The sequence below is a fragment of the Arachis duranensis genome, chromosome 8 (genome assembly GCF_000817695.3).
Source record: "Arachis duranensis cultivar V14167 chromosome 8, aradu.V14167.gnm2.J7QH, whole genome shotgun sequence".
Taxonomy (NCBI): domain Eukaryota; kingdom Viridiplantae; phylum Streptophyta; class Magnoliopsida; order Fabales; family Fabaceae; genus Arachis; species Arachis duranensis.
In genome coordinates this window covers 3138581-3148833 of record NC_029779.3, presented here as the reverse complement: position 1 = coordinate 3148833, position 10253 = coordinate 3138581, and the positions used below count along the sequence as shown (strand labels likewise).

The 10253-nt window shown below is 35.7% G+C and overlaps 1 long non-coding RNA gene across 3 annotated transcripts in view; it reads left to right on the top strand.

Moving 5' to 3' along the window:
* Window positions 1-2997, top strand: part of LOC107460252 (uncharacterized) — a 6883-nt gene extending 3886 nt beyond the window's left edge. The window contains exon 3 of one of the 3 annotated variants that reach the window (XR_001586447.3): window positions 2756-2997. This is a non-coding gene — a long non-coding RNA (uncharacterized LOC107460252). Of the gene's footprint in view, window positions 1-2154; window positions 2285-2755 lie in introns of those variants that run through there. The other 2 variants (XR_008002216.1, XR_008002217.1) reach the window with 2 other exon arrangements.
* The last annotated feature ends 7256 nt before the right edge of the window (window positions 2998-10253 follow it).

Here is a 10253-nt window from a genome sequence, read left to right as displayed (position 1 = left end):
CGCTATAAGACCGGCTATGCTGTATGGTACGGAGTGTTGGGCGGCTAAAGGGGAGCACGAACATAAGCTGAGTGTGGCAGAGATGAAGATGTTGAGATGGATGAGTGGTCATACGCGATTGGATAAAATAAGGAATGAAGATATAAGGGAGAGAGTTGGAGTATCTCCCATTGTGGAAAAGATGGTTGAATCGCGTCTCAGGTGGTTTGGACATGTGGGAAGAAGACCGATAGAACATCCAGTCAGGAGGGTGGATGAGATGGAAGATGGACAAAGAGCGAAAGGCAGAGGAAGACCTAAGAAGACCATCCGTGAGGTGGTCAAACGAGATCTACATGTAAACGGTCTCTCGTAGACATGATACATGACAGAGCACAATGGCGTCGTTTGATTCATGTAGCCGACCCCACTTAGTGGGACAAGGCTTTGTTGTTGTTGTTGTTGTTGTTGTTGTTGGCACTATTGGTAGAAATAAAAGATTCGTTAGTCTTTTGTACACTAGTTGGCATGTTGTTCCTCCTAAAGCTAAGAAGTTCATGTGGGACTATGTTAACGTAAGACACTTGATATATATTGATTTCAGTTTTTTTATTCAGCACAAGAGCATATAACAATTACCTATAATCATGCAGACCAAGTTTCTCCTCCCAGACAGTGGAGAAAAGTGGGTAATACAAGCGATTCGAGATGCTTGGAAGCGGTTCAAAGGAAAGATTAAGCAAAAGCACTTCGTTCCCTATGATAATATTGAAGATATGGTGAAGAATCGACCCCCACAAGTACCAAAAAGTGGTTTCATAAAATTGATCTATTATTGGAGTCATCCTCTAATCCAGGTAAAAGACTATATATGTCGACTTTTCATGTGAAACTATTTGACTATTGAAAGAGCAATTTGGCAAATGAAGGATCTGAGTAGCTAGCTTTTTAGTTCTTACACATAATCTCTTACTGTAGAATAGCTTTTCCCCTTGAATTTACTTTTGTAATTTTTCTGCATCTGATGTCTTCTGATTTGGAAGTAGGTTCTATTCTGTTTCATACTTCATTTTTCAAGTTTTTCAAGTTCTATTCTGTTTCATACTTCATTTTTCAATCTGGAAACAGTTCTAAATTTGATACAGTTCTGCATAGGATGCAACTGATATAACACTAATTGTGGTGTGGACTACTTGAAAAAATTGAATAACCCATAGGTTTTGGTTGCTTCTGTAAATAGTTGTGGTTGAAAACCTTTGTATAGTCATCTATCAAGTTCTATTTTTCAATGTGATATAACACTTTCTGCCAAGTTATTTTTTTAATTTAATTTGAACAATATATTTTCTCATGAAAATCACATCTGAATTTAGCTTTTACTGGATTGACTTATAGGTCACTGGAATTAATTGATTGAATGATGAGGGGTTTGGATAAGCATATGTTACACGAGATGTCATTGCCTTTTGCAATTGGAATACTAAAATGGAAGTATAAAGCTAAGAAGGAAGTGGAAATCATGAAAAATATAAATGAATTTTTTCGGTTATAAAATTTATTTGATCATGTGAAGTCTGAATTTTTACAGTTGTGAAAAAACTGAACAGGTGCTCCAATGTATTATAAATAGATCTTTTATGCTTGCTTTTGGGTATTGTTTAGTGATTTAGCTTAATAATGCAGTTTTGCTAGTAGATTTTCCTAACTCATTATGCTGCACGTTTTAGTAACTGTATGCTAACTTTTTATTCACTTCCAGTCAATAAGTCAAAGGAACAAGCAACACAAGGAAAATGTGAAGTTTCCACATCGCATGGGGCCTATCAATTTCGGAAGAGTACGAGTGGCGAGGATACGGTAACTAACTCAATTTTAAATGTTTCTTCTATGCAGGAAGACTTCCAACACCGCCAAGCTGCTGGTGAAACAGAAGAGGAAGCATTTGAGGCCTTATTTGGGAAAGAACAACCAGGTCGGATAAGGTTGTATGGAAGATCCGTGACAAAGACTGATTTAAAAAAATATGTTGAAATTAATGAAATCAAGAATCAGCACAAAGAGGAAGTATCCAGTCTGAAGGATAAACTTGGACACATGGAGGCCCAACAGCAAAAACAAGAGGCCAAACAGCAAAAACAAGACGAAGAGATTCATGGGTTGCGAAATATGATTAAGTTATTACTGCAGCGATCGGAACCTGGAATGAGGCCAGAAGAACTAGAAGCTTTATTACAAGACGCCCAACAATCTCCTATTGATGCGAATAGCGGCCATGGATCAACACATTTTCCGAACTTAGATGTGGTATGTCCTTATCTATTCCTTATTCCACAGTTTTTACTTGCATTTACATTAATTGCTATGGCTGAAAATGTTTGTTGGCTTTATTAACACTAAAGTTGTATTGCTATGGCTGAAATTTGTTTGTGTAATTCTGGTGGTTGTATCTTTGATTTTGTGCACTTGGTACATATGAATTTGTCCCTATATCTAATTTAAGTGTGAAAGTCTGGTTAATTAGTGCATGAAAAATGCTATAGGGACATATCAGGATTGTGTTAAAGGAAATGGAAGGAAGAAACACCAGTAGATTTTCATAGTTTGAATGAAACAAGATAATACATAATTTCTTGAATTCACCTCTTCTGCTGTGACCATGTTATTTTTTTTGTATATGCTTTCTTGGTTTACTATGACTACGTGTTCCATTTAATTTTTATAATTACGAATGTCATTATGAATATTTTTTTAACTACTTATCTATATAATCATGCAGGATAACAATGAAGATTAAGCTGACTATTATTGTGGTTTATTGGCTAAGATAGAGTGCTATTTAGGATCTTTACATGTATGGTTGACTAATGATTTTTATTAGAAGATACCTTTATTGGCCAAGTGATATTATGGTTTTGATATGGCTATGCTTACTTTAATTTGAGTTGTATGAATTTTTACAGTTAATTTCATTCTAGTACTTTTGGATCAATGTTATAAATATATTTTGGTTTGAGACAATTTTTATTATATAAAGAAATTATTTAGTATAATTATGTTTTTATTTTTATTTTGTAATATTCAATTCATTTATACATGTAATCATATATACAGAAGAAAAAAAAGACCAAAGGCTACACTTATATGTACAGTAGCTATAGTATAGAAAAAAAAATGAGACCTAAGGCTACACTTATATACAGTAGCTATAGTATACAGAAAAAAAAAACCAGACCTAAGGCTACGCTTATATACAGTAGCTATAGTATACCAAAAAAAAAGAGGGACCTAAGGCTACGCTTATAAAAAGTAGCTATGGTATACAATGGGGCTACGCTTTACAAGTGATGCAGTAGCATTGAAAAGCGTAGCCTATTCTGGAAGAATGAAAGCTGAAAAGCGTAGCCTTTGGTCCTGAACAGCATCACTTGAAAAGCGTAGCCTATTCCCAAACGCCAAAAGCGTAGCCCTTGGTGTAGAAAAGCGTAGCCTTTGAGAATAGGCAACGGCCGAATAGGAATCACTCCAAAAAGCGTAGCCGTAGCCCAAAAAGCGTAGCCGTAGCCTAAGGCATTATTTTTTTTCACTTTTGGCTACACTTTTCAAGTGTACCTGAATGGGTGTTTTTCTTGTAGTGGGTGTGATTGAAAACCTTATAGTCAAGGTAGACAAATTCATATTTCCTGCAGACTTTGTGGTTTTAAATTCAGATGAGGATGAAGGTGATTCCATGTACTAGGGAGACCTTTTTTGGCCACTGCTAGGGCCATTATGGATGTGGAACAAGGAAAGCTAACCCTTAGAATGCATGACGAAAACATCACCCTGAATGTATTTTCAGAAACACAGCTCAGCAATGAAAAGAACGACTACAATGGGATTGACAAAGGAGTCTTGCAATGGAGGGAAGAAACTAGCAAGACAGTTGATAATCACCTTCCAAGACAAGAAACAAAAAATGTAGCATGGCAAGAGAAGACTGAGATTGTGCAAAAGAAAGAAGGAAATCAAGAAGGAATTAGAATGCTGATTGAGAAGGGGAGTCCAAAAACAAAGGTTGCTGTCAGAGAAGAAGGAGTAAAAAGAAGAAGAAAGAAAGGCAAGAAGAAAGCTCAGAAGGGATGGAAAAACAAGAAAATCCCAACTGAGGGGTTCTCCAAGGGTGATGAAGTGCAGTTGATTTATCAGCAGTTGGGAACAAGCCAACAAATCAATGATTACTACACTGTATGCAAAGTACTCTCACTTGAGCATGTTGAAATTGAGCATCAAGGAACAAAAAGGAAGCTCACAGTAAGGGGAGACAAGTTGAGACATCACAGCCATCAACCGCCCTAAAAGGGGGTCCAATGTCAAGCTAATGACAATAAAGAAGTGCTTGTTGGGAGGCAACCCAACCTGAGGTAGTTTCGTTCCATAGTTTTTTTTTAATAAGAAGGTTAAACGATTAGTATGTATTTCAAGGAGCTAAGTTTGGTGTTCCACACCAAAACAAATTAAGAGAGAATGAAGCATTCTAAGTTTGGTGTTCCACCAAAAATTTGATCTAAAGATACGCTCTCATTTTTTTTCATAATGCTAGCTCCAAGCAATCAGACAAATCATTCAACCATTTAATTGTTTGTTTCTAGTCTTATTGCCTTTAGCAAAAGTACAAGGATTTCACATATGGTTAACTTGTTGCATCAGAGGCAGTGGCAATGAATTAAGTTTGGTGTTCCCACACCAAAATAAATCCAAAAGACACACTCAATTCATGCATACTAACCATTCACTTAAGGGCTTGAGAAGCAAGCAATTTTTGAAGATTATGCAGGAAATTAGCTAATATTGGAAGATAATCTGCATAATGATAAAAAAGGGGTACAATAGAAGGAGGAATGAAAAGCTGCACCCCAACAGGTTGTGTCTGCACTTAATCCTTGTTGTTAAAGAAGCAATTTATTTGGGAATTCTTGTATCTTGCTAAAGTGTTCATTTGGTTGCAAGTGAAATTAATTGTCAAAATAAAAATAAAAATAAAAATAAAAATAATCTGCATAAGTGTTTGTTATTCATCACTTAGCTTTGAATTTTGTTTTGTTTCCCATATGCCTGAATAAAAGAGAAATGTTTGAATTAGAAAGTAAATATCCAATGTTGCATAAGTTAGAATGAAAGTTAATGGTGGTATGTGTTTGATTTAATGCATAACTCATGAAATAAATGCTGCATAATGTCATTTTCATTGAAGTGTGAACTAGCTTGCTGTCATAAATGCTTATAAGTCATGATCCCTTAAGAACAAAATAAAACAGAAAGAAAAGGAAGAAGAAAAAGCCAAAATGGCAAGAGAAATAAAGAACAAGGCTAGGCACCAATAGCTTGGACCCTAGGACACATGCCTGTGGTGCTTTTGTGCTAGGATATGCTTGGACAAGTAAGTTCTAAGGAGTATTTCAAAACTTGGCCACTTAGATCAACTGATTTGGGATTGCCAACTGAAAGTCCACAATAAAGAGCAACCTAGTTACAAAGCACTTAGTTATCCAAAGAGATGCTGGGCATCAATGATCCTAGGAGGAAAAGGGTGAGCCATGTGTCTGTAGTGAAGAAATGTTGAGCAAAAATAAAGCCAAAGGCTGCTGCAACATTTGCCACCAAGCCTTCAATGAATAATAAGCTATTTAAGCAAAATAAAGAAAGAAAAGTTAGCAAGGGAACAAGCAAAAATGAAGCCTTATAGGAGCAAGCTTAGTAAGCCTTTGAGGAAATATCTCTTATGTAACAGCAAGCAATAATTGAGTTATCATTGTCTGCATAAAAACTCCATGAACCAAGTTCAACTATAGGCTTAATAAGGATATGGATGCTTCTCTTTTTCATTTCATTTCCTCTTATGTTTGATGCTTGTTTGGGGACAAGCAAGATTTAAGTTTGGTGTTATGATGACAAGTCATCATATGCTTGTTTTCCAAGCTAATTTCACTTGTTTCATTAGTTTTTATGCACTTTCTTGCATTACAAGTAGGCAATTTGGAGTGGAATTGCATGGTTTCCTTGAATCAATCAACCACCCTCTAATTGACACAAAATCATGAAGTTTGAGCTAAAATTAATTAATTTTAAATGAATTTTAAGCTTTGTGAATTTTGTGATACTTTGATTGGTTGTTTTGATTGCTTGTAGGAGAAGAAACGGTTGAAAAAGGGATTTTGGGCACACTTTTTGAAGAAAAAGCATGCTTTAGACCTTAGGCCACGCTTTGGAAAGCGTGACCTAAGGAACCAAAAGCGTGGCACAAGAAACCCAAGGTGTGGCACATGCTCAAGGGAGCAAGGAAGCATAGCGCTCAGTTAACTAAGTTAACTGAGCGCCAGTCTTGTGCACCAAAGGAAGCAAAGCACCAGCCCATCATCAAACCAAGGCCAAGGAAGCATCAGCGCTAAGTTAAAACATTTTAACTGAGCGCCCAAGAGAAAGCAAGGAAGCATTGGCGCTCAGTTAAATTGTTTTACCTTTATCGTGCCTTTCCAAGAAAGAAATCAAAGGAAAATGGCAAAAGTGGGGAAGCCAAGGATCGAACCATGCACATGAGGAATGAGGAGCGCTACTCTTCACCAAGAAAATGCCAAAATGCTCTCTTCAAGGTTCAAACCATGCACCTCATAGAACCAAGGGAAGGAGCACTCCACTTGGCCAAGGAAATAAACACCAAAGTGCAACCCTCCAAGCTCGAACCAGGAGCCTCAACCTCACCATGCAAGGCGCTACATGAAGAGAAGGGGCACTCAGTTAAAACATTTTAACTGAGCGCTACCCTGATTGCATGCCTCAAGGATTTTGTATGCAACATATGGGCCAAGAATACAAGGTGGGGCGCTCAGTTAAAACATTTTAACTGAGCGCTACCCTGGAGCAAGACACGCACAAAACCTCCAAGCAAAAGCAAGAAGTGAGCACTCAGTTACCTTATTTAACTGAACGGTTCACTAGGAGGTGCACCATGGTCCAAATTCCATCAAATTGCCACTTTGGATCCAATTCTCCATCAAATGAAAAGCCCACTCCAAATTCCAAAAATAAAAAATAGAAAGTGTATAAATAGGACTTAGTTTGATTTAGATAGGACTTTTTTTACTTCATTAATTTTACTTTGAATTTTTCTGTGCTCTGGAATTTTCATTAGCTGTGAACTTGGAATTGAGAATTGGGATTGAGAGCTAAGTTCTCTCCTCCTTGTTCTCTTTTGCTTTCTTTTGCTTTTCTGTTTGTGAGTTGTGGATAGAGATTGAAGAAATTCTGTTTCAATCCTTGATCTACAATTCATCTTTGTTCTCTTCTGCATAATTCTAATGAATTGTGTTTTGAATTCAGATCTCTGATTTCATTTCTGCTTTCTCTATTATATTTGCTGTCTTCTCTTGGAATTTGAATTGAGATTGAAAAGCTTTACTGATTCTAAGTTTGAGAATCATCTTTTACCTCTCTTATCAATTATTCCAAGAAGTTGATCTAAGTTTCTTCACTGTTTTCATTTTCTTTTCTTCTGCAATTTCCTCTCTGATTGAACCAAGGGAAGATTTGAGATCTAGAACTGTTATCTAGTCTCACTGAGCCTCTGAGCTCTTGGCTTTCTTCCCTAGTTCATGCAATTGAGTTGAGTTTACTTTCTGTTTGATCTTCATTCAAATTCTATTTAGATCTACTGTGTTTAATTCAGTTTCCTTACTTTCTGTTGTTAAATTCTGCAATCCCATCTCCCTGCACCCTTTATTATTCAGTCAATTTACATTTCTTGCAGTTTAAGCTTCAGCTATTTACATTTCTTGCAACCTAAGTTATAGTCATTTATATTGCACTTTAAGATTCAGCTATTTTACTTCTTGTCTCTTTAATTTACTGCAATTTCCCCTTCCCCTTTTACAATTCATGCAATTTTGCTTCTGCTGCTACAAACCAATCACATCAATTCTTGTTTGGTTGACTAAATCAACCACTAAAATAAAATTGCTCAATCCTTCAATCCCTGTGGGATCGACCTCACTCATGTGAGTTATTATTACTTGATGCGACCCGGTACACTTGCCGGTAAGTTTTGTGTTGGATCATTTTCCACACATCAGTCCACGCGTGCGCATCGCTTCCATCTTTCAAAACATCATTTTCCTGTGTTCCTTCCACTTTTGCATGCTTCCTTTCCATTCTCTAAGCCATTCCTGCCCGAGAAAACCTGAAATCACTTAACACATATATCACGCCATCGAATGGTAATAAGAGTGGATTAAAATTAACAAATTTAAGGCCAAAGAAACATGTTTTCAATCAGCACAAAATTAGGAAGAAAAATGTAAAACATGCGAATTATATGAATAAGTGTGAGAATAATGAGTAAAATCCACTCAATTCAATACAAAATAAACCATAAAATAGTGGTTTATCAGGGGTGAATCACAACTCCACTGTGAAAATAAAGCTACAGAGACGAGTTTGATGTGCTGGAGACCAAAATCTTGAAGTCATTAGTTATATTTGAGTGTGCCACTCATTAAACCCTAAAACTCAAATAAAATAGTATCTATGGTTTTAATCTCATTTATCCAAATTAAAAGTAATAATGACTTATTTAATTCAATATTTATGACAATAAATGAGATCACCATTATATAAGTCATTTAATGTGAAATTACTTAATTTGCGATTATAATTAATATATGTATTACCCATAAATATATTAAGAAATAATAATTTACTAACAATCTTCCACTTGAACTATACATATATATTTTCCTGAGATAATCACATCATATAAATTTATGCGCACATCTGAATGTTATTTCCTTGATTACTTTAATAATCTGGTCTATCTCATGTATTAGTTATGAAATTACCGCAACTTTTATCACATTAGTGTCGCAACGAAACCATGATGATCGCCATACTAAAATACTCAACCACATAGATCAAATTTGGATGAGAAAATTCAGAAATTACATGAAAAATGATCTCATTCATGCCTATTTCCAACTGGTTCAACTTGAATGAAAAATTTATTTTATTCGGTGACAGACTCAAATGAAACTACAACGGCAACGCCCGGGCTCATATCGACGGTGACTAAGTGATGAGTCTGTGGAAGAAGAAGAGAAGAACTTAACAGACTCACAATGGGAGAGAAAGAGAGAGAGAGTGGGGGAATTTACCTAGAAAAAAGGAACTCAGAAGGAGAAAGGTGGTGACGGACTCAACAACGACGGTAACAGGATAAGCAGCGATGGCGACATAAGCTGTGAAGGAAGATGGGAGCTGTGAAGGGGTAGGCGACGATGGGCTCAGCAACAATGATGACGGGAGCTATGAGATTTTTTGTGAAGAAGCCGAGAAGAAGAACACACTGAGTGAGGATGACTGGGTTTCTCTTGCATGGCTATAGAGTATAGACTGAAGTTGTGAATCACTGAATCTGTGATGTGAGGCAAATCCTAATTCCTAAAAAGTGTTTATATGTATATATCCGGGACAGATACACCCTAAACCCGACCATGTCCTGTCCTAAGCAAAATCTATCCCGACTCAGGTCAAGTTATTACCCTCCCCAACTGGGTATGGACGGGTCAAGTACTCACGTATTCGAGCACTCCTGCCAAGTCTAACCACGTATTGATGCTCCATTTATTAAGGGTTTACCACTAGGTAATGGATTGCTACACACACAAAACGAGATTCTAACTCCTAATAATTGTTTAAGTGGACGAGTGAATTTGAGTCAAACTTGTCAGATCATCTAATGGTTTTTAAATATCAACTTCATATGAAAATAACTGTATGTGAGTTTTCACCTATAATAATATAATAATACAATAAATATAAACTAATTAATAAAGTATTAAAATTTGACAATGATAATTATTTTTATAAAAACAAAATAAAAGTACTTATAATAAAAAATAATTAAATTTTATATAATTATTTAATTATACCAAGTTAATCGGTTCGACCAGTGATTCATCGGTTAAACTAATAACTCAGTGATTCAATAATTTTACTGATTCGATTTTTGGTTCGGTTCCGACAACTATGATGTTTGATATAATTGTTATAGTTTGATATAATTGTTGGATAGAATAGTTTAATTTCATTAACTTTATTGAATCTTCAATGTGTATTTTATTATTTTTTGTTAACTCTATTCAATTTGATTAACTATTTTAAATGTGTATTTTTTGACGGCTCAGATTTTATTTTTTTGGATTACCTATTTTATGATAGGAACACTTAAAGTTGTTTATAAATTATAA